Source organism: Fukomys damarensis, unplaced genomic scaffold (assembly GCF_012274545.1).
Source record: "Fukomys damarensis isolate Sample0158 unplaced genomic scaffold, DMR_v1.0_HiC HiC_scaffold_21, whole genome shotgun sequence".
NCBI classification, from domain to species: domain Eukaryota; kingdom Metazoa; phylum Chordata; class Mammalia; order Rodentia; family Bathyergidae; genus Fukomys; species Fukomys damarensis.
This window is the reverse complement of record NW_022900933.1, coordinates 19,981,231-20,005,870: the sequence shown is the minus strand read 5'-3', so window position 1 is coordinate 20,005,870 and position 24,640 is coordinate 19,981,231. Positions and strand designations below refer to the sequence as shown.

At 40.7% G+C, this 24,640-nt stretch overlaps 1 protein-coding gene across 30 annotated transcripts in view; it reads right to left on the bottom strand.

Moving 5' to 3' along the window:
* Positions 1-24,640, bottom strand: part of Nrxn3 (neurexin 3) — a 1,525,607-nt gene that overhangs the window by 1,383,634 nt on the left and 117,333 nt on the right. The gene's annotated exons all lie outside the window — the stretch shown is intronic.

Here is a 24,640-nt window from a genome sequence, read left to right as displayed (position 1 = left end):
ATCACAGCCCAGAGTGAGCATATGTTCATGCTGAGCTAAATGCGTAAGTTTATAGCACTCCTCAATGGGCACCAGCTTCCTCCTGTTCTCCCTCCCTCAGGGGTCCAGTGACTTCATCACCCCACAGCGCACATGTGCACCGCACTTCTGGGCAGGGTCCTTTGTCCTTTGCTTCTTCTCTTCACCTATTTCCTCCAGCTTGTCAATCACGTGGATGACTCCCTCATGGCACCCTTCAACCTGTCATCATTCTAGTCTCTGAGGAACATAAAAGGGAACGGGGTTATTCACTCCAGTCTGGAAAACAAGACCGACTCTGCTTTTTAGTTCACTCTTCCATAGCGGAGCCTTGTGGTACTAAGCTTGTGAAATGGTGCCCTTCTGACATGACTCGCGACACATGTTAAGGCCAAAAGCTGCTGCCAAGGATCCTGAGTAAAGGCATCAAGTGGGACCAGTCAAAGCAGAGTCTTTCTGTTGGGCTCCATGTCTGTGGCTCCTCCATTGCACACTTTTCCCCTAATAACACAACTCTGATCAGTCCATGCCCCATGCAGACCTGTATTTGGACTGCATGCAACACTCCTACTAGAAGCTGGCAATTGTCCCAACCTTTCTGACTACTCAGGACCAAGGGAATTCCTGTAATAAAGGATTTTGAGTGCTGAAAGCGTCCTCGATGTGGTAATTGATGACAGAGAATTGGTGTAGAGTGAGAGTGCTAGCGATTATGTTCCAAGACGACAACTTGAATACCACAGTTTAATTCACTTTGTATATTTGTATAGGATTTTTAACTTTCCAAGATATGAGACATCAGAGATAATCCAGTCAAGCCCCCAGATGCTGGTACATATGAAAGCGGGGCAGAGAGGTGAGATGACTCAATGTTGCCTATAGCACAGCCTGGGAAGCAATCTTCATCCCTTGCCCTATGCTCTTTTTACTTCATCAGTAGTTTTCAAATTGTTCTCTACACATTTCTTCCCTTTCTGGTTAAGCTGTTAAACTCCACCAGGTATGGAATGTGCACATGAGCCAGTTGAGGACAATGCCAAAAAAGCTTAATGAAAACAATAGGTAAAATTTATCAAGCCCTTGCATGATGCTGGCACATTAGATTTATCTAATCTTCATAAAATTCCTAAAGTAAAGATGTCTTCCCTCTTTCCAAATTAATTGGTAAAGACAGACTACAAATGTGCACCGTGTGTGAGCTTTCAAGTAGGTCAGTACACTGAAAAGCGGAACACTTCTGCCTCTGAGATGATCACCGTGAAGAGGGAGGAAGAGAGTCAAACCTACAGGACTGTCAAAATACCCATCATAGCTCAGCAGTCTTCCTCAAATATATACTTGTCTTAGTCACTCCCGGAGCAAGTTTATATCCTGGAAGGGTAAATCAGGGGGCAACCTTGGACCTTTGTCTCTTTCCTGTCCTGATATATATCATGTATAGCTCTCAATGTTTGCAGATTGTCTTCAAAAGAAGCTCCTCCTTTGTCCTTGCCTGTACCCTCCCCTATTGTTCCTGCTGCCTCGGCCTCCTGACCTTGAATACAGTCGTCTGATACTGTGCTTTCTTCTGAGAGCCATCACCATGACACCTCCCAATTTAGCACCACGTATGAACGTCATTACCAGGAGCTTAGTCGTTCTTTCAGATCATTAAGCGATGATGGCTAAATTGGGTCTTCTCACCTGACCCCATCGCACCCTGAAAGCTGTGGCCATTTGTCATTACACCCTTCACTCTGGACTCCTGGCCAGGTCTCATTCTGAGTGACATGGCTTTCCCCTGGCCAATATGAAATAATTTCTCAGACAAGATTTCAAGCCATTTCTCTTCTGAGTGATTTTACTAAAACCTAGATATATTACATCCACTGCATACTTCTCACCTCCTAGAACTGTGATTTTCTTTTTTAGAGTGATCAGAATGTTCTGACATGATTTGTCCTTTCCTAAATGACTCTCTGCACCTCTCTGTTGAACTGTCTTTGTACATTTCCCACATTCCTTAATCTCCTAATTTGACTTTGTTATCTACACTTGGGAACGAAGGGGGATTTAAAGGGCAATGGCAGGCCATTAACATGACTTCTTTTCTGAAAATAAAAACATTTTCAGATTGCTGCATTTTTTGCCCCTTTCCCTCCCCACTTTCTGGCAGCTACTCTATTAGCAGACTATAGCTGGGATATACCCCAGTGTGAGCAGGCACCTTGGCTGTCATGTCCCCCACAGGATTCCAACACCCATCCCAATGCTGGGTGTGCAGTAGATGCTGGGAATATTCTCAGGCATTGTAGATATTCTGCAGTGGACAGAGTCCCTCCGCATCCATTCTCCCACCAGATTCTCAGAGCCTATAGGGTAAGCAGGTTTATCCCCATATACGGATAAGACTCAGGCTCCAAGAGGCTGAAGGCAGCTAAGCATAGCAGTGAAGAGCTCAGGCCTGGGTTCCAATCCCAGTTCCTGTTTCACACTAGCCAGGTACTCTGGACTCAGCTGTACAGCCTGAACTCAGTGCCCTTATCTGTAGCTGTATAACAATACAAACTATTATATATTCAGCTCCTACCAAAGATGAAGTGAAACTGTGTCCACAAAGGACTCGGTATTGCAGTTGAAGAGAGTACTCATGGGCTGGTAAGCTCATAATTGGGACCACACCTCAGAGTCTGCTAGCTCCAGTACTCATACTGACATTTCTCAACCCAACTACAATAGCCATGGTAACTGTGAGTGAACATCAGGCCCCCAGATCTGGGTTCCCACTTGCACCTGTCATAGCCAGGTTGGGACCCGTCCGTGCACCTTGCCCTTTTCACCAGCCCTGGGGAAGCACCTCTCTGATATAAGAATATTTATACCAAGGCCACATTACTGTGGGGCCTGCACGATATGACCACAGGCTCCTTAAAGTCTGGGCTCTCCTCGCTGTCACAACAGACCTATCCATTGATCTATTCCTCTGCCACAGTGTGGCTTTGGGAGGACTCAGACGATAAATGATGATGATGCTGTTTATAGTAACACCACTCCCTTCCATTCATAATGCACTTTACCATTTAAAAACTACTTTCATTCAGTCTCCCAGCACACCTGGGGCGGGCAAGCCAAGGTTCTAACTCCCCCTCCATAATGAGGCTGCAGGTGTGCTATGACTTACCAGGCTTCACACTCCCATCCCTTAGTTATGTATTTATGCCTGGCACTGTATCAAACTCTGCAACACTAGTTGACCTTATACAACCAACCTATCATCCCATAACCATCAAGTATCTATCTGTACAACTAACCTACCATCTGTCACATAGACTATCTATCTATACAACTAAACTACCATCCCATAACCATCAAGCATCTAAGTACTATAGTGGTCATGAAGAGTACACGAGGTGCCTAACTTCCAAGAACTTGTAGACTGGTTGGGGATATATGTGGACTGGGACATAAACTTTAGAGGGGGAAAGTACAGATTAGAGGTCACTGACTGATACAGGGAGAAAACACAATGGCATCAAAGAACTAAGATTGTCAGGCAAAATGTCACAGAGGGAGTAAAACTGAATCAAATTTCAACACATGCCTAGAAATGAAGAAAACATCCAAGATAAACGGTGAAGCATAAACCAAGACTCAGAGATAAGGCAGCACCTGGGATATGGGAGGGTCATGGATTAGCAAAATCTATTCCTGCACAGTTTCAGTACGTTAGATAGGAGCTGAAGACTGGCCAAACTTTGGAGTACTGAAAGCCAGGCTCAAGAGCTGGAACTTTATCCTTTGATGAAAGGCAGTGGCCATCAAAATTTCTTCCTCAAGGGCTGGGGATTTAGCTCAGTGGTTCTGCTGCCTGCCTTGCAAGTGCAAGGACCTGAGTTCAACCCCTGGTACAAAAAAAAAAAAAAAGAAAAAAAATTCCTTCCTCAGGAGAGTGGCATATGGAATGTGGAGCTTAGTCAAGATTTATCTGTCTGCAGTCCCACAGAAGATAGAATATCACAGCAGGGAGCAGGACAGACACAATTAGAGAACCAAGAAAAATTTAATAAGGCCACAACATAATGCAATACAGCCATTGGAGCACATAGGCTCCAGAGTGCATTTTCACAGAGCAGCAGGAACAAAAGGAACAATATTTGAATCTAGGAGACATGATAATTCCTCTGTAAATAACCAGAGAGGGCATCCTGAGTAAGATCTATGATTTTTTTTCCTAACACCCTTAGCTTTCTCAATGACACATTTGACGACTGTCTTCCCCAAAAGAATCCTAAGCATGCAGAAGACAAGCACTAGGTCTATCTCATTTCTGCTATAGCCCCAATCTGTAAAAACTCACAGAGATGCAAGAAAGTTTTTTGGTTTAGAATGAAATTCAACATCTGATTAAAAAAAAAACAAACAAGTATGCTCTGTTGATTAAGAGTAGTATGGCAGAAAAAAATGAGAAGCACAGAAGAGACAAAAGTTTGATTCTGATTTTATGGAAGATCACAAAGTAAGGCGTGTGCACCAGATTTCTCCTGCCCTATGTAATGGTAAGAGCCCTCCATCACCTACCTCCATCAGGTACGCATTAGGGAGGTAGTTAGTTATCAAGTAATATGATCTCCAAGTCTCTGGAACCCAGAAAATGTTTTTGGAAAGAGAACCGCCAACAGTTTGAATTCCAAATAGACTATGAAGGTACAAAGCCCTTTAAGTACATCCCTCTGTTTACATTGGTTTGGCAACCTTACAAGTTCAAAATGATCTGGGGAAGAAATAGAACCAGACCGTCCTTCTTTACCATGAAACAAGGGACCCTACCTTGATGACTACAGACAGAAATATAAAAACAATCTACACCTACCATGACTTGCTCTAGGCAACTATCTCAAAAATGTTTTAAGGAGAAGAATAAGCAAAATCTAACAGAGATCCTTAAGGGAATCATTGCAATAAAACTTGTGTTCTCTAAAGAGCAGAGAGAGAGACATAGAATATACACATACAAATACTTATGAACCCAGAAAGAAAATGAGTGACAGCAGAGGGGGATTAAAAAAAGGACAAAGAATAGTTCTTTATGAAGAATGGGATTTGTTCTGCTTTGTACAGGTGTTTACAATCATTTTTACTTCTATTTGAATATTTACTTCTCCACTGCTTGTCGCGAGGAAGTCTTGCGGTGTCTGCAGTATCTTTATTATCTCCAGTACCTTGGGGCAGGCGAAAAGCAGTATCACAGGGCAAAGCAGAGAGCTCACGACGGGGGTGTGAAGAGCACAAGACTTGAATCCCAGCAAGGGTATTGGATAAAGTGGGTGAGGTGCTGAATCTCTTTAAATCTCAATTTCCCCATCAGTGAGATGGGGACAACAGAAGCTCCTTGATGGATTATGGCTCAGATGGAGGAAACTAGTACACATTTGGCTGCAGCTCAGTGCACAGAAAATCTGTGCTGGATCCCCAGATCCCAACACACCGTGCTTCTGGCACCATCAGCTCTTCCTCTGCCTTCCCTCTTCCTTCAGATCTACTGGGAAATTGTGAGATTCAAGGAAATCATGGACACAAGCATTTTCTAGTCCTCTGGCAACATGCTAGGTAAATATTCACATTCTCCCTCTAAAAAACAAGGTAAAGGTTCTTGTCTGGATTATTCTCAGGCAATTTAATGGAAGCTGAAGTGTCTGGCCAGATAAGGTCAGGTCTTGCACACTGGACTTTGAGCCCAGCCCAGAGGATCCTATTCAAAGGAGCTTAATGCCTACTCCACATTTCCAGGACCCTTGTGAGGGAATAAATAATTCATTTCCTTCTCTGTTTCTCCTCTGGCTGCCTCAATTCAGATTTAAGTTTCAAACACTTCCATTTGTAGCTATAATAACAAACAAACTCCTGGTGAAAGATCCCTTCCCAAGTGATGTGTGTTTTCTCTGATTCTCTTGTTACTGGATTAGTCCCCAAGGAAGCCTAAGGAGCCGCACTTTAACCTTTCTCAGAGCACACTGAAAAACCAGCTCTCCTTACAGCTGCTCACAAAGAATCCCTGAAGACACCAGGTAAACACACCAAGCCACTGCCAGCTGGAAATTGAAGCCAAGCTTTGTCATGAACCAGTTAGCTAGTACAGACACAGGCATCCAATTGTGAAATAAGAACCTCCTAATTCACTTGTGTTCCTCCAGCATTACAATTCTAAGCAATTATTTTTATCTTCTTCCCTCTCTCTAGTTCAAATACAACCATGGAGTCAACTACAGAGTAAAATATCCTGCTTCGTTATGAAGACAAATTATACCTCCTAAGCATTTTCTGCTGCATGTTTTTGTTTAGATCTGGTTCTTCCAAGGGATCATACAGACAGGAAAACAGGGGATGAGATCAGACAAGAATAAGCAGAGCACCGGGAAGCCAGACCAACAACACTGCATTCTTAGAACATACCTGAGTGAAATCATGCTCACAGGATACCCCACTTCCAGAGCTGCAGCCTCAGCACCAGCTCCGTGCTGATGAGTGCATATATTGCCATCACTCTTACAGGATGCACAAGCCCACAGGGACCTCCCAAGTGTAAGGCGAGGAGACTTAGGTTGGGGACACAGTGATGCGCCTACCTATTGATGACCATATACAACTTACCCTGGGAAATATGCGAACCATGTAGACACCCAGAAGCATGTCCTTATGGTGACTGATTACAGAACTAGGCTATTTCAGGAACATGAAAAAAAGAGACTAGTAGGAATGATGGAACAGCACTGTGTATTCATCACAAGTCAAGTCTGCCTTGACTTGAATGTTCTCCATCCCCTGGGAGGTAAGCCAGTGTCATAGTATCCCATACAGACATGAAGGCAGAGGAAAAGACTAGCAGCCTGCTTCTATCATCCAAGGGGGACAAGAAAGCTTAAATTTCACTGGGTACCTGAAGGAAATTACCAATCCCTAAGAAATTAAGTCCACCTCTCTTCTATACTTCCACAGGAGTCTACTGCGCTCCTTTGGGTGTGTGCTTTTTTTTCTGACCCACTAAAAGAAAGAAAAAGCAGCAGCTGGACTCACATGCAAGATCATTCAAGGTCATGTCCTTGAAGACTTGCTCCTCCAAAGCTTGGCTCATACATGAGCCACACGAGGGATATCCCTTGGCAACTTGTTAGCAATGCAGGATCTTAGGCTCCACCCACACCTCCCCTTAGAACCTCCATTTAACAAGATGTCCAGATGATTCATGTGCACATTAGATGTGAGAAGCATGGTCTAGAAGGCAGCTGAAGGTGAAATTCAACCTAGGAGCTAAGAAGCAGCAGCCCATAGAAGAGGGGTCTTTGCTCTAATGATGTTTGATTTAGAGGGTATAATCAGCACATTCTTGCAGCTACATCACTTTAAACCTCATTCTGGAATTCCCATCACACCAGCCTCCCCTTTGATGAAAAGCCTGTGCCATACCTGTGGGTGAGGCAGATGTATAAGAGCAGTAGCTCTTATATAAGGTCAATGTGGAACTAACACCAGCAGCGACACTAGGCGGGTGCTGCCTCAAAAACCTAAATGGAATGTGTGGCTAGGAATTAAGACAGGCTGTGAAGGGGCAGCAACTGATTAAGCAGCAGCCAAAAAGAAAGACTCCATGAATGAGACCAGGCATCTGAGAAAAAGATATTTACTGAGAGCTACTCTGTTAAAAACACTCTTGAGGCTAGAGGGCATTCCCCCTCAGCCATCTATCAATAGCAATCCATATCAGGTGACCTAGTGGGAGCCTGGGATCAAGGCAGAAGGAAAAGACTCCACCAGTGCAATTTTCTCTTGAAATAAGTTAGGGTTAGCACTAGCTCCATTCCCTGTCTCTTCACATCAATGAATAAAGATCCAAAGATGCTGACTCCCTGATTGCACAGATGCCAGGATACCCACAGTCTTCCCCTCATACTTAGCTGCTTCCAAATGGAGCCTCTACTGATGCACAGGTTCCTCACTGACATCTCCCTCTTCATGAAATACCATCTCCTGATGGCCAGATAGTGAGCATGAGGTTTCCTAATTCCTTACTAAGGACATAGTTGGCTTTGGTTTGTAGTTGGATTTGATATTCAACATACATTCCTCTAAAATTTGGAGTAAAATATCCAGCCTCCCCCGAATCTTGTGGCTATAGGAAAAGCTAACACTTTCTGATAGTCCTAGAATTTGGGTATGTGACTTGGGTCTGAAATAATCAGCAAAACTCATCCTCCAGGTAACAGTGATTGGTTCAGCGGTAAACGTGTCACTTAAATTGGTCTGATTAATCTGAAGTCCCAAGACTTTTGTTGACTAGCTGAGAAAGGAGTTACCGAGCTAGCTGGGTTATTGATCCTGATTAACAAGAGGAAATTGGACTATTACTTCACAGTGAACCTAAAAGCAGATTTAGAGACAAATCTAGGATATCCCTTAGGGCAACTAGTATTAACTTGCCCTGCAATTAAGATTGATGGAAGACTACAGCAACCCAATCCAGGCAGGATTACTAATGACCCAGTCCTTCTAGACCACCAAGTAAATGACCATAACAAGCTGATATGCTTGCAAAGGGAATATAGAACCAGTAGTGGAAGAAGGTAGTAATAAGGACCAGCTATGATCACATGACCATTTCCAAGACTAATTATCATGAGTGTTTCCTTATTTTGTAATGAATTCATTAGCGTGTGTGTGTATTGTAGTAAATGTCTTTATTTCATTGTTTTAACATGAAACATACTAATTTTAGATAACATTTAAGTACTGTTAATTTTACATCATAATATTTCAGTCACAGGATATCAAGGAGAAGAGTTAACATCATCCAAAAATTTCACCCCTTCTGGGGAAAGGGTTTGTGCATTTTTAATAGTACTTAGGATAGATGGATCATCATAGGTGAAATTAAGATTTTACTATTGTCTTTATTTAGAGATCAAGTTTAGTTTAAGGAGATGCATATAAATGTCAAGCTGAAAAGTGGTGGACTTGTGATACCTAATTTTGGCGCCAACACAGTGCCCTGGGCTACTCAGATTAAGCATTATTCTGGTATGTCTGTGAAGGTGTTCTGGATGAGAATAGCATTTGAATCAGTGACCTGAGTAAAGCAGACTGCACTCCCCCAGTGTCAGTGGGCAGCATCCAAACCATTTAGGGTCTGAATAACAAAACTATGAAAAAGAGGAAATCTGCTGTCTCTGTCTGATTGCTTAAACTGGGACATCACTTGGTCTCTCCCTGCCCTCTCACTGGAATTTACACCATCAGTTCTCAGACCTTGGGGCTGAAACTACACCTCTGGCTTTCACTCCAGCTCCTGGATCATAGAACTTCCCAGCCTCCAGAATAGCCTGAAGCAATCCCTCCTAATAAATCATATACATGTAATCTCCTACTGGTTCAGTTTCTCTGAAGAACCCTGATACAGGACAAGAAAAGAATGTACATCAACCAAAAATCACCCTGGGAATAGCTATCAGCTGTCTTAGATCACAAGCGATACAGGCTGCCAACACCAAGCAAGTAAATCCAAGAAATGGGAATAGAAAAATCCTGCGTCTTCATTGTATCATTTGAGTTGCTAGACTTTTTTAGGAACTCAGCCCATAAATTCCCTTCATTGTTTAAGGCAGCTGAGTTGAAAGTTCCGTTATTTGCTGCTGAAAGCATCCTAAGTGACAGATCGGGTAAATAAATCATTCTTTCCTGGGAAGAAAGATAATGTCTCACCAAAACACTCTTGGACTCGGCATATATTAGACCCTCTAGCTGCTGCCTCTTTCTCCCCAAATAGTCAGATAAAAATAAAAAACAAGAAGAAAAAAACAGTAACAACCAGAGACTGTAGCTGCTCAGATATGGAGGTTAAAAAGTTGCAAGGACACAAAGAAGTGGCTGCCCTTCCTTTCTGTTTCCCTAGCTCCCTGGAACTATAATCCCAAGCCAGTTCAGGTTATTTTCATTCCTCTTTCTTTCATTAGGAGTCTCTTCCTCCATTCCATCTAGGAATTTAAATATCAGAAGCAAACTGTCCTCCCTCGCTCCACAGTTCTGCCTGCCCCCTCCAAATCCTCAGCTCTTTGGTCAAGAGATTTAAAAGGGGGAGGGGGAGTCTTTATTCTAATCTCAGTGCAATTCTTTTAGCTCTTTCCTAATCCCTCCACCTGTGAGATAATTGCTAGCATTTAGGGGGGAAAAAGAAAACTCAATAGTAATCAGAGGTACACACAAAGACACCAAAAGAAACAGATAAATGGGAAAAAGGAAAAAGAAAAACTCACAAGCCCAGAATTATTCAAGCTCTGATATCTATTCCAGAATTAAAACACAGCCAAAGGCACAGCTTTATAGGAAGGGGTTCATTTCAAATGATCATGGTTTAAATAGTTCTTATGCATACAAGAGTGTAAGAGAAACCTAAAAGACAAAATGGGTCACTGTACGTTAACTATTCCCAAGCAGCTACAAGTAATAAGTAAACATCAAAAACAGGCCCTTATTGTCTTAATGCAACAGGAAAATTCTCCTAATCAAGAGTGTCCCTGGTTAGGTGATAAAGGAGAACAAAAGATGCTGAGGTGTTTTTACCCAGGGATCAGTATAAAATAAAATCCTACCAGATTGGGCATTTGGTCCCACTCTGTCAACTCAGGCTAAGATTCTGAGCACACTTCTAGCTTTTGGTTGTTAGATGCAAGGTAGAGTGAATCCCTTAAAACAAAAGTCCATGTATTATAAATAAGTATATAAGCTAATATAAATATGAGGTTTGTTTTAAACTATATAAAATATAATAAAACACTTTGTGTATATGTGGTACTGGGGAACAAACCCAGGGGCACACTACCACTGAGCTAATTCAATCCTTTCTTTTCTTACCCTCTCCCCTTTGGAGATAGTTTATTGCTATGCAATTCAGGCTAACTTTGAACTCACTAGTAGCCCAGGAAGGCCTCAGACTCACAGTGATCCTCCTGACTCTGCCTCGCAAGTGCTGTCATTTCAGGAGTGCAGCACTGCCCTGACTCTATTCATTTTGAGCTATGATCTCACTAAGTTGCTCAGGCTGGGCTGGAACTTGAGATCTTCCTGCAAGTAGCTGAGATTGCATGCACGCACCACCAGACCTAGCTAATAAAATACTTTCATCAAAATCTCACAAGCTTCCTCATCGGTTCACTTCACTTAGAATTTGCTACATCACAATGTGTCTCAAATTTACGTGATCATAAGGATAATTTGCCACTGAAGTCTCTGTTATTCTGAAGCAAAAACTAAAGCCTAGAGATTCACAAGTTCCCTGGTTGATTCTTAAAAAATTTGAGAAACATTATTGTAAATCAGAGAAGTTTTAATATATGTGTATGTGTATGACAAAAAAAAAAAGGCAGGGGAGTGGTCTTCTATCTCAATGGCAACATTAAGAAACAATGGCAACATTTTGTTCTTTTGTTTGAAAAACTGGAGCATGAAACAAGAACACAGCTGATGGACTGGGGTGGAGGCTGACACTGTACCCACCAAACTTCTTTCCCTTTCCTCCTGGGCACAAACATTATATTCTCTAGCCTCTTTGCAATTGGACGTGATCATGTGATCAAGCTCTAGCCAATAGTAAGTGATGCACATTAATTCCTGGCTGGGGGGCGGGATCCCATTCTCTCTCTCCCCTCATTGGGCAGTTGACCACAGAGAAGGAGGGCACTCCAGAAAATCACAAAGCTACAGAGCTAGCTACAAGATGAAAAGTCGTACCTGGTTCCTGAATGACCATGTGGAACAGAGATTCCCCACTACACCATCTACCAATCTGCACTGCAAACTGTGATGTGAGTGGGAAACTTTGAGTAGTATTAAACCACGGAGATTTGAGAATTATTTCTCCCACCTGTTAACCTACCCTAACTCATATACTACTTCCGAGGCCTCTTTGTTCTGCCCGCCCCCTCAACGTACCCTTCTAGATATTAGGATGAAATAAACAGAGACTAGTAAGAAAACAAGCCACATGGCACTCTCGCTGCTTTGTCAATATGCCTTGAAACTACAAGAAACTATGCCCAGAAAAAGGCTTTCATGTTTTAAGTACTGTTTGGTACAGATAAAGCCAAAGACAAGAGAAAAAACTGAATTCATTATATAGAGGTTTTCCCTTTTACTATAATGTGAGCTATTTGAGAACAAAGAATGATTTTTATTCATTTTGTGTGTTCCCTGTGTTCAATGCTTGTTAATTCATAGTTGGTAATTGTCAATTATATTGTATTGTTTCTAAAAAGGGAAAGGAACATATTTATTAAAATTATTAAGAAGAGCCAGATATTCTATTATGCACTTAATATGTGTTAGCTCCTATGTCTTGACTTCACCCAGAATATAATTATTTATAATGTATTTATGTGTATTATTTATTTATGTGCATTAGGAATATAGTATAAGGTATTATCATTATCCCCATCTATAGAAGAGAAAACTGAAATTCAGTGAAATTAGTTGAAGTGGTAATATGATAGGTATATCAACCTAGGCTTTAGTGACAAATAAAACTTGGTTTTCCTTGGTTTTGGCAGTAATTCAGTAACTGTAAATTTTAGCCTCTGCTCTCTTGTGAAATGAACATAATGCTATGCAACTATTCAGGGATTTCTTTTAAATGATATGAGAAATAAAGTTGAATAAATCTTTTATATAGGTAGGGGAGGGATGGAAGGGAAACTTAACGGTCATTTAGACACGATAAACCATTTCTGAGAAACAAGAGGTGCTAGTTCTCTAAAACAAACTGTCATGCACGGAGCCACAGCGGAGTCACGAAGTGAAAATATGGCGGCTCACCTCTGGGGAGAACAGACCTTTTTTTTGTGTCTGTGAAACAAAAGAAGGCATAAAAGGCTTCAACTACCAGGTTGCCCCCAACAGTTATGGATGCAAGGGAGAGAGTGAGATTGCAAATCCTCAAATGTATTTTTTTGTGCTATTTTTGGAGGGAAGCTGACCAAAAACAGAAAAAGATTTGGAAAGTTGATAAAAATCACTATACTCCACAAGTTACTCTGACCTTGCCTAGGCAGTGACTTTCACACTTCCACTGGTTTAATGGCATTTATTTCAACAGTAGCTGATTTTACTATTAAACAGAGATGCAGAGCATAAGATAATATAACTAAATCACTCTAGTAAATATTTAATACTATTGCTTGTCCTTTTTCCTTTTAACAAATCACTATCATAGGCTAAGCACATAGTAGAAAACACATTTATTTATTCTCTCCTGGAAAAACAGCTTAGTGCTCATGAATTTTATCTATCTAATTCTCCAGATGACTTTGACACTTGAGAGCCCTTATGATCAAAACAGTATGAAGAAAGGCAACTTTGCAACAATTTAAGGACCAATTTCATGCAGTGATCAACATTCCCTAAAGTTGCCTCATGGAAGAATTCACACTTAATCCATCAGACACATGACGGAACCCTGAAAGAGAAAGTTATTTTTACAAGAAAACAAAGGAATCATATTAGCTTAAAGACACATACATCGTCACTTGAGGAAAAAAAAATTTTTTTTCCGTTTTATTTAAAACTTTGTACATAAAATGGCAGCTGTTCTTCCCAGCAGAAAGGAAATGGGAAACACTATTAAAAAACTAGTCTCCGGTGTATATCCTCACAGCACATCTTTACTGCATTCAGCATGCATCCATTCTGTTAGAAACAGTTAACACGAGACAGCAAAAACAAAAAGGAGTATAAAAGCTTTTTTAAAAGTCAACAAGTGTCACCATCTTACTTTAGCCAAGACAAAGCAGTCAACAGGGCACATTCATAAGAAGTGTGAAGCATCCGAAAATCCTGAAACTCAGAGAAATTTACGGACAAATCTGCAAGCTGAGGTTGGATCATTTCTAAGGCACTTAAGGATTTAAGGGACAACCTTTTCAGAAAGTTCATATAGTGATATTTCCAGAATCTTTCTTACATGGCATGATCAATAATGGTCTCAGCAGTCTATGAGTGATCTATCTATACAAATGCCACTCAGCAGTGAAGATAACCAAGTCTTGGTGGCCATTTGGTGGGAAAGGACAGGAAACAGTATTGAGAGTCAGAAAGTCTGGTCTAAATCATTCCTGCACCACAAATTAACAGAGTGACAAACATCACTCACGCCTTCTCAGCATATGTTTTGTCATTCACAAAATTACAGTGGAAAGGACTACAGGAATTCCAACTTTCTCTTGAGCTCTGAAATTATATGCTTCTAAGATCTGAGGAAGTGAATCAGCATTTTTTTAAAGTAACTTTAACCAAACGTTTTTGTTTTCTTCGCGGCTCATAGATTTCTATCAAGTGTATAAGGAAATTCCGTAGCTCTTTTTCTACACAAAGAGAGAAAAAAACACACCTATCAAAGACCTAAGAGGACCACCAAGTTTGATCAGGATTTCTTCTTTTAGGGTGGAGAACTCGAAAGGAAGAGGCCAATGGCTTCTTTTTGCAATGGAGATGTCCCAAGACCTTCTACTGAAAATGATATAGAGGTCACTAGGAGGGTGGGCTGTTAATGGTGCTGAACTCTTCAACACCTTTATCGGCTCTGTGATGACTACTATTCCTCCTCTGTGATTATTAGCACTACACGATTTAATCCTGAGTTATTTCTATGATAAAGCAGAAACTGTGACAGGAACTAGGTCTACCATGATGAATAAAACTGTGGAGCTTATATTCCCATGGACTACTAAGTCTTTAACAATGTTAAGTGCACGGCACTTCCATCTGCATTTTATCAACTGTTCCCCACAGCAAACCTACCAAGTAGACCCTTTACAGGTGAAGACATGAAAGCTCAAAAAAGATTAAATAATATTCTCAAAGTTCCAAAACCTAAGGAGGGATATTGCTATTAACAAAATGTATATGTGATGATAATAACAAATGCTTATGGATACTAATGTTCATTTACGTTAGAGCCAAACTCCAACCTAAGTCCTATTTATATAATATCTCAGTGGAGCCTCCTGGCAGTTCTGTGACATGGGTACGGTTATTGTTCCCAAAGTTAGGATAATGAGATTTAACAAGTTTATACTGCTTGTATAAAATAATAATATCAGCACTCTAATCTACAATGTTTTCTTCCCCAGCACCATGAACTAGTTCTCCACATTTATCTCAGGGCACTTTTTACTCTATAGTTCTGAACTTGGATTAGAATTACTCACACCTGGCTATCTGATGGTCCAGGTTCAGTTGCCACGTGTATTAGTTTGGAACCAGAAGCTCACCCTATCAATTACAATTTTGACCAAGGCATTTGTAAGTGCCCATTATTGGCCACTTGGGGAAATAGGGAGAGTATGCCTGGATCAGCAAACTACATCTCCATGACCAGATAAGCAGCCCCAGGCAGATGATCCACTAGAGAAGGATCAATGGCAGCCCCTTCATACTAAACGGATAGCACATAAATACGACAAAGACCTCAGCTGTGCACTCGGAGAGCCCACAGTCTTTCCCCAGCCGTTGACTTCTGAACAAAGTACAATTAATTCTTACCAGGAAGTAATTCTTTTACCTACGTGTTCACTGTCTGGGGAAAAAAACAAGCCAAAAAACATTCAGAGCTAAACTCTCAGAGTTACAGGATGGATAGCCTTAGATATACAGTGCAGAAATGGGGAGAGGTAACCATGATGATTGTTAACTTGCTCCAAACTTCAGAGCAAATATGACTATGTAACATTCATGTGATTTTCTTATCTTCTGCTGACACCAGCGCTTCCTAGAGTTAAGCAGACCATTATCAGAAGCATTGTTTATACACACTATATGGATATGTGGATATCCATTCAAGTACTTAGGTAATATGAATTGGAAGTGTTTTAACAAGACTAGTGTCTAAAACTGCACTTGTTTTAACATCTGTGTTATGCATTTTACCAGGAAGCAGTAATTTCCCTATTGAAATTACCCATCCAAAAGCTATTCCCAATCAAAACAGAAAATGGAGTTAAAAGCATTCTTGAGTGAAGCCAATCCAAAAGCTTCCTTCAAATTCCAGAGGCATTAAGGTTTATAATATTAGTCTTGGAAAAGACTTTAGAATTATCTTGTCCAAAGTTTTTCAGCTGAACACTAACTTTAATTCTAGCTATTCTTGTCCAAAATGAAAATTACAGAAGAGAATTTCATGTCAAAAAAATTGGGGTAACTGTGAAAAGTACATTTTCCTTCCTGGAGATTTATAATTTGCATTGCCACAACAAAGCCTCTGAGATGTCCCACAGTTGAGAAACCTGCTTAATTTGGTTTAAACCTGTATTTTCAGAACTTATTTTTCGCAGTACTTTTCTTTTTCCTGAAACACATGCATTTCTCAAAATTCTTTCCAAAGATAACAATCTGCCAAAACACACTATATAATGTCAGCTCCTGAAAGATGATAAAATTTCACATGCACTTATATTTTACCTTGGGGCTACTTTGAAACCAGATGATACGCATTTTAAAGAAACATTAATACTTAAAACTTCCCATTAATAAGGAAATAAATGAACTTAATAAATTTATATTTAATAAGCATAAAGTATGTAACACACAAGTCATCACAGGTATGATGTGGATTACAAAACTCAGATTATCAAGTTCATGCTAACTGATATTATAAATAATGGGATATATACATATATTTTTTTAAGGTACTTAGCATTTTTTTAAGCAATCCTTAACAGCATCAAGGAACAGATTACTACAGTAACATGTTCAGGTTAAATATTTCAAGAAAAGGAGTTGAAATATTTTCCTACATTGGCTTGTTGTTTGTTACATATTATATTTTGCTTTGGAAGGTATATAATTGCACACAAGCACATAATGCAATTGAGGTTTGAGATTTATTTTAGGACAGTATCAAGCCAAAGGACTGACTCTCATTTCAATAATGGATTTGTAGCATTTGCACGGCACAGTCATTAGCTTATCTTTAAGTAAATATTTTGATTGTCAGACAGCTCCTTCAAACAAGGTTCTGTTCCAAACACTCCGTGTAGCCAAACCCAATTTCACATCATTCATTCAACAATCATGCCTGTGCTAAAATATAAAAGCATCCTAAGGAAGTCGAAGTACAGATAAAAAGCATGCCTTGCGGTTTTCATTTAAAAGGGTTCCAGAGTATGGGGGACCAGGTCTCTTTCAGTTCTGTGGTCTTCACTCTGTGACATTACCATAAAGCTTAGGAAATGAGCTATTATACACCATCGTCCCTCCTAACAGCTATCACAGAAAATCACACACTCACAAAGCAGCATTAATTGTCAGAATTAGCAACCATTTAAAAGGCAGCTGTTCTTTCACTCTTAAATAGGCTCCAAATTTCAGATTTTCTCCCTGTATTGGCCACTCGATCTATTGCTCTTACACACACATGCACACACAATGGATCCTTAGTCAAATGAATTTTCTAAAACTATCCATAAAAAAAAAGAAATACTGTTTAATAAGCTTTTAAGCAACATTTTTCACCCCAATACTTGCCGTTATTGCTACAATCTGCTGGAAAGCTTCCAACCTGTGCGGAAGTACTTTTCAAAGCTCCAGGTGGAAGGGCTCTGTTTAGTGTGGGTTGGGGGGGAAATGAGCAGTATCTCTTTAAGAGTCAACAGTAAATTAACTTGCCTATATGAGTGAAATAATTAGCAGTTAGTAGCTTATTAAAAGGATGGCAAAGGCCAAGCTGCCATCTGGGATCTCCAGTTTCTTGTGATTGCTATTATGTCAAGATGTGCAAGTTGCATTAGCTTTCATGTCACTGCGCCTGCCCTTACTTTACATGTAAATTTTAATGAAAGATGCGGCACTTTTTAAATCAGACATCCATCAGAAGTATTATTAGTCAAGCTTTTTACAAAGCATATGGTCTTTTCCACCTCTGCTGTTCTACTCACCACTAAATGCCTGAGGGGGAAAAAAAAGAAAAATTCAAAGATATCAATTAAATATTCTCTTTGCGCAAAGGAAAACCTGAGCATCAAACACAGGGCAAAGCTCCCTCACAAGACAGCAACATTTTTGGCCTCTGTTTGCACACAAGTGAAGACCACAATGCCTCAGTCTCTCACAGGGTTAATCCTTCTTAATGAAAGCAAAGCAAGCCAGAACCTGCCTGTTGATCATTTCATAAATATACAAGGCTTTGAGGGAGAATGAATGAACAGTATATATTAAAAATAAATGGCAGAAAGCTCATAACTCAGTCTGGATGGTATTTACATGGGTATAGATTTTTTAAGCTTTGAGCTGTATATGTAATAGCATGAATTTTACTACTGTGTGCTATCCCCCACTGAAGATAAATCCCCCAGCGTGTTATCCCCCAGTGAAGATAAATAAACAATGAACAACTGGAAAATTCCCTCCTTGTTCACCCACAAAGTGAATTCTCTTCTCCAATCCGGGAATGTAGAGCCCTGGTGATTTGACTAAGTGCATTATTTCCTAACAGTTTGTCTTTAATATAAAAAAAATAATGATAATGACTGTAATAAGTTAAAAACAGAATGTCTTTCAGCCTTTTCTTCTTTCTAGGAAAGGTGTTTATTTAAAAGCTGTTTGCAAACTCCCCTCTACTGTCACAGTCAAGGTGTCAGAGGGCCAGGGACACACAGCACATTTTCTCCCTTAGCCCTGTGTAGTCAGCGCCTAGCGGATCCCGGGGACCCCATCAATGCTCGCACGCTGAGGAGACATTGCTTTTAAATGATAAAGCAGAGACTGTGCTAAATTCAGATACATATCATCCTGTTATCGCTTATCTTCAGGACACCTGCCAATAGAAGCTACAGATGACAGCAAGCTAAACCACCGTGAACTTATGAATACGTACTGGGACAAAGTGTGCCTGCACCCAGACAGACACACGGACAGTTCCCAGCACACTTGAGAATAGACCATGGCAGAGAAGAAGCTAAGCACATAAGGAAATATACTGTGCTTCTTCTCTTATTATTTTAATTGTCTTATCATCAGGAAATTCTTTTGAATTCTTTATAAATGAAATATATCATAAAGATATGCAACCTAACAACCTAATTCAAAGCATCCTTTATCTGCAGATGCTATCAAATATACAGCTAAAAATTACATAATCCCCTGAGATTAATCAGCTTGATTTAGTGGGCCAAGGTCTATACAAATAGTTTGCTCTTCATACCTTAGAGAAAAAAGTGTTTTATGATACTTATATACAACTTAAATTATATTTGATAACAATTATCAATAAACCCAAATTGATAATTGAGGAAACAGATACACTGCTTAGATATCTGCAAAATATTCTATTGATAGTATATATTTTCTTAATAAATCTACTGTTCAGCTTTGCAGTTTTTAAATGATCCAGAGAACAATCATGCAAAACAATGTCTTCATATACAATAAAATTTTTGAGCAAGAAAACCATTTTTTCATATTTAAAACATCAATGCCAAAAACACAGAGCTGCTAAAATCAGGCAATTTACCTTTTATGTTTAAAATAAATCTATCTTTTCCTCCAAAGACTTTCAAAACATGAGAATAAAAAAACTATGGAAAATAGGCTTTTTAAAAAGTGCAAGAGATTTTATTCATTGTTAAGAGGACAAATCAGTGGTGGATAAGAAACAGATGACACAAGAGATGGAAATGTAATATTGCCCCTATTTTATTATAATTAGATATTTATAGAGCACAGATGAGTTTATTTTCATAATTAGTAGCTGGCATTGCATTTACTAATTTACATAAACAGTTGGCTATCAGGCAGTAACTTATTTGCAGGGCTCTTGAGTCCTAGCAGGAACAAGAGGGGGCTCAACTCCTCAAATCAACTTTTTTAATGTTATTACCAGCAAAATACAATCAACATGTAATCACGTTCAAGTTCATGTAGCTTGATTGTCTCTTTCTCATTTGGCCAGTGTTGATTAGTTCAGCATTAGAAGGCCAATGATCAAATCCACACAGTAAAACACATATAAACAAGTCAAAAGGAGCCTCTTCATTCTAAAGGACTAGAATAGATGATAGGGTCAGCTATCTAGTCCAGTAACTAAAGACTTCAATAGAGTAAAAGGACAAAAGAATTTAATGCCCCGCTGCTTGTATTATTTAAAAAATCACTCCTGTTTGGGAGAAATATTGAAGATGTCACCTCATTTCCCAGTCATTCTCAGCATTCACCACACCCTCCCTACGTAGGCCCACACCACCAAACAAAACCAACTTCACCTAACACAGGGATCTGGCACTGGCAGTTGCACCAAGGATAAGAAGAATACCTTGTACCCTGGCCAATGCTAGGGGCAAAGAGAAAATTAACTGTGCTTTCAGAGACCATCCCCTCTATTGACATCTAACAAAAAATGTTGGAAAATGTTTTACTCCATCTTCTTTCCCAAGTCAAAGGTCTGACCTTGTGGTTGGTGGGTTAATTCATTTGGTACATACCTATACAACTGGATATATGTACTCACACATGTCTATAGCAAGAAAGTGATGCCATGGGCTAACACTATAAAACACACATCTGGCTTACCTTGAGGATCTAGCCTGAGTTCTTGCATGACAGCAAGCCACAGAGCAGAGTCAAGGCTGTGCTGTTGACAGGATTTGTGGTTGCCACTTTACCAGAGTCCCCGCTGCCACCTGCCATTTCCTGAATTACACTAGGATCTTCCTTGCCCCTAGATACATGGCAGGTTCCTGTAGGCGTTCGCATCTTCAACTTCTCCTTCAAGTCCAGTTGCAAGGGAAAATATTTGGTCACTTGGCCCAGAATAGGCAGCTCTCAAATGAACAAGAAAAAGGGGGATAGGATCCTATTCATACAGTTAACACTTAAACCAAAGCTGTAAAAATTATATCCAAAAGCTGACCAGTACTATTTGCTGAAGAACTTTTCTGGTCAGCCACTTCTTGACTCACTTGTTTTTGGCCATGTGCTATTTAATGGCCTCCTGAATGCAGTGGCTATCATTTCAGCCTAAACGTCCTACTTAGCTCTGTAGGCTTGACTCCACAATTCTTTTTGCTATGGGTTTACTGTTCTGTCAGTCCGATTTTAAAGGATGACAAAATCTGAAGCACAATGATTCTTCTCTCTGTCACACTCCTAAGAATCAATCCCAAACCTTAGCCATATTTATTTGGATGTAATCTATAACCACTTATACCTCGACACATGACACATGAACACTCAGAGGGAAGGGAACTGGAGCCAGAACATCTGGTCTCTGGCTTCACTGCATGAACCTTGGGGTTCCTTTGCCTAGTGGCTTGGGATAATGAGAGAATTGACATGGGGTACTGGTTGGTGAGTAGCATGACCCTATTAACATCACTGATGAAAAATCAAATCCAATTTATCCCTCCCTATATAACTAAGACCAATTGTTTAGTTCAGTTAAACTACTGAAGTCTAGGAGCATTCATCAAACACAGCTCTGGACCAAGCACTGAGTTCATGCAGTATGGCCATGAATGGTCATTAATGACCAAGACACAGCCTTCATCCTTTTTTGTGCAGACATCATGACTCAAACACATGAGTAAATCTGGTACAGTTTGGTGCAGGCCCTTTACAGCACAAGCAAAAAAGCCCTAGGAGGCTCTGACTTCTAAGCATGTTGAAGAAGAAGCGTATTTAAGGACACTCATGAAAAAGCACAGAGCTTGAGCAAAACTCCAAAACACAGTGTGGATTCACACAGGGTAGCCAGAGGCTTTGGGAGACTGGGGAGCTGACAAGGGCGATAATGAAGAGTAGTAGGTCACAGGGTCATAAAACAAAACAGGGAGGGCCCTTGGACAATTACACAATGAGAAACCATCAAAAGCTTTTGAGCAGATGAGCTACGTGATCTGATTAACTTTTAAGCTTGTTTCATTTTCACTTTCAGCAAGATGACTGATGGCAGAGTGAGCAGAAATAGAGATTTTTTTAGTCCCTTCCACATGTAACACAGTAGAGTAGACGCATCTGGACATTAACAGGTGAACACATTTGTCTTCAACATACATGCAATCTAGTAGACAGGAATGGCCCAGTTCCCAAAAAACCTTTAATATAACTTGTTAGATGTGTGGAGGGAAAGCTCAACTCTGCCATGGAACACTCAAGGAGAGCGTTAGGTAGGTCAAGAGTTCTATGTATGATTTCAATAGTCAGAAAAAAGGCGAAGTGGAGCTATTAAAGGGGAGACAAACAAAACAAGTAAAGCTAGGAGACAAGGAAAGTCTGTAAGCTTACTTGGTATCTTGTTTGATCAGAGCAGCAATTATCATCTAAGATGAGCAGGGAAGAGGATTAAAGGGAAACAGGGTCACACTGGGGAAGGCTTTGGCAGTGAGAGAGCTAATCCTATAGCTGATGGACAGCAGAGTTCACACAGTTCTCAGTTACAGGAAAGACTGGGAGACAAGAAGAATAAGGAGGCTAATTAGGTTAGGGCAACGTTCTAAAAGGTACCAGCCGGGAACCACAGCAAGGTGTTGACTGCAGAGATGGGAAAGACACTCTGAAGGAGAATCTCATAAGCTCTCAAATGACTTTCCGGGATACCAAGCAGTTTTTGGGTGCCCAGCCTTGGTGATAAGGAGAATGGGGATCCACTAACAAAAATAGGGGTATCAGTAAAGGAAGCTGGTTTGTAGACAGATGGTACAAAGGCTGTCTTTGGACATACTGAGGTAATGGGACCAGGTGACAGCTGTATGGACATACATCACAACAAATGCAAGGTAGCAGGCTGGAACTGAAGACAGATCAATGCCCAGGAGGTAGCTAGGACGCATATACACAGAGGTCACTCTTGGAGCCAAGGGAGGCAGTATAGAGCACGGGTTAGGGACTCTCATTGATTTCCACTGATTAGCCACCTGCCTTAGGTTATTTAACTCTCTGGGCCTTGTTATCTTACTTGTGTCCAAAATCTAAAACTTCTAAAACACCAATTTTAAGGGGTACTATAAGGAATTTGGGAAAAAGAGAGAGGCAGACATGTACTGGTCCTAATGCATTGCTGAGGTCAATAGGAGGAGGGACAAGGGACAGTGTCATTGACTTCAGAAAGGCTGAGTCCTAGGCAGACTATTTTGCATACAAGGAGATCCCTGGTACAGCCAGAGACATAGCTCTCTAAATGTTATTCTCCCTCCTCCCCGTTTCCCACCTATGGTGGACTAACTAACGGTCAATTTGTAACGCCCAGCTGAACTGAATCAGCATGGTTTGGGGATGGAAAATCCACCTGACGATTGTTGCCAACAGCCATAAAAAAGAGAACTGGAGAAGGATCATGGAGCTGTTGATTTTATAGGAGAAGCTTGCTGTAGCAGGTATGATGCAAACTTGGCTGTTCTCATCTGAGGAGAAGCTCAAGGCCTTGTTGTCCTTGGGAATGGCTGCTTTTCTTGACAGGGGAGCCCTGATCTTCACTGTGAGCTACAGTATGGATCCCTCAGCCTGGTGGTACAAATCCTCATCCCACCAGCATAGGTTTTCTGGTTTCTGCCACTGGCCTTTGGACCTTCCAGGTGCAGATCATCGATAAAGAACAGCGTGAGACATTGCCATGGGCTCTAGCTGGACTCCTGAAGGACATTGCCCCGGACTCTAGGCCTTTATGTGGATTTGTGTGGAACATTGCTGAGGGATCCAGGCCCTTGGTTGGATTCTTTGGGCCTCTAGTGTGTGGCTAATCTCTTCCACTCCTCTGTATTTGACTTTTTGGGTAAATACCATAAAATAATCTTATAAATTATGTGTCCTGTATTAAATGTATTCCCCTTGCCAAAACCCTGACTACTACAGCACCCACTTCCTTCCCAAAGATCACAACCCAGCAATGGGGTTGGGATTCCCCATGGCAAATTCCTAAAAATGAACACATCCAGGATCACCATAAAAGCAATAGTCAAACAGCCATCCCCAAAGTGGGAAGGGCTGAACTGCATCCAAGGCAATCATACATGACTCTGTTACAAATCCAAAGCATTAAACTCAAATGAGAAATGACCAGTTCACAGCATTTTTAACAACTTGTCAGCCCCTCCTTTCATCCCCATCTTATATCAGAATTCCCGTCTCCTGCTTTTGTTATTTTCCAATTTTAGAAGGAAACTGCTGCATACAGCTTCTCCGAGATGGGGCTGCAGAATTAGGGAGTCACTGGGAAAAAGCGGATGCAGATACATATTCATAATTTATCAATTAACCTCTCCCTTCCCTCCCGCAGTTCATCCAGTTCGAGCTGGTGAGACAGGTTTTCCGGGCTCGAGTCTCTGACAGCTTTGATTAGCAATGGATGAGTGAGCTGTGTGCCCCAAAGGTGTGAAGCAAGGAAAGGCATGTCAGAGCGCTGCAGCAAACCCACCCACCGGATCAGCGCCCTTCCTCTTCCCTGCCCACCTGGCAAAAGGCTGACTTTGTAATTTAAAATCCTGGATTACCTCTTTCTTCTCTTCCTGCTTACAGTATCACGTATTTTTATTCTTAGATTCTTCCCCACCCCACCCCAGTCCCACCTCTCTTACTCTATTACCCCTCGTCAGAAAATTCCAATTCCTCCATATAAGTAAAA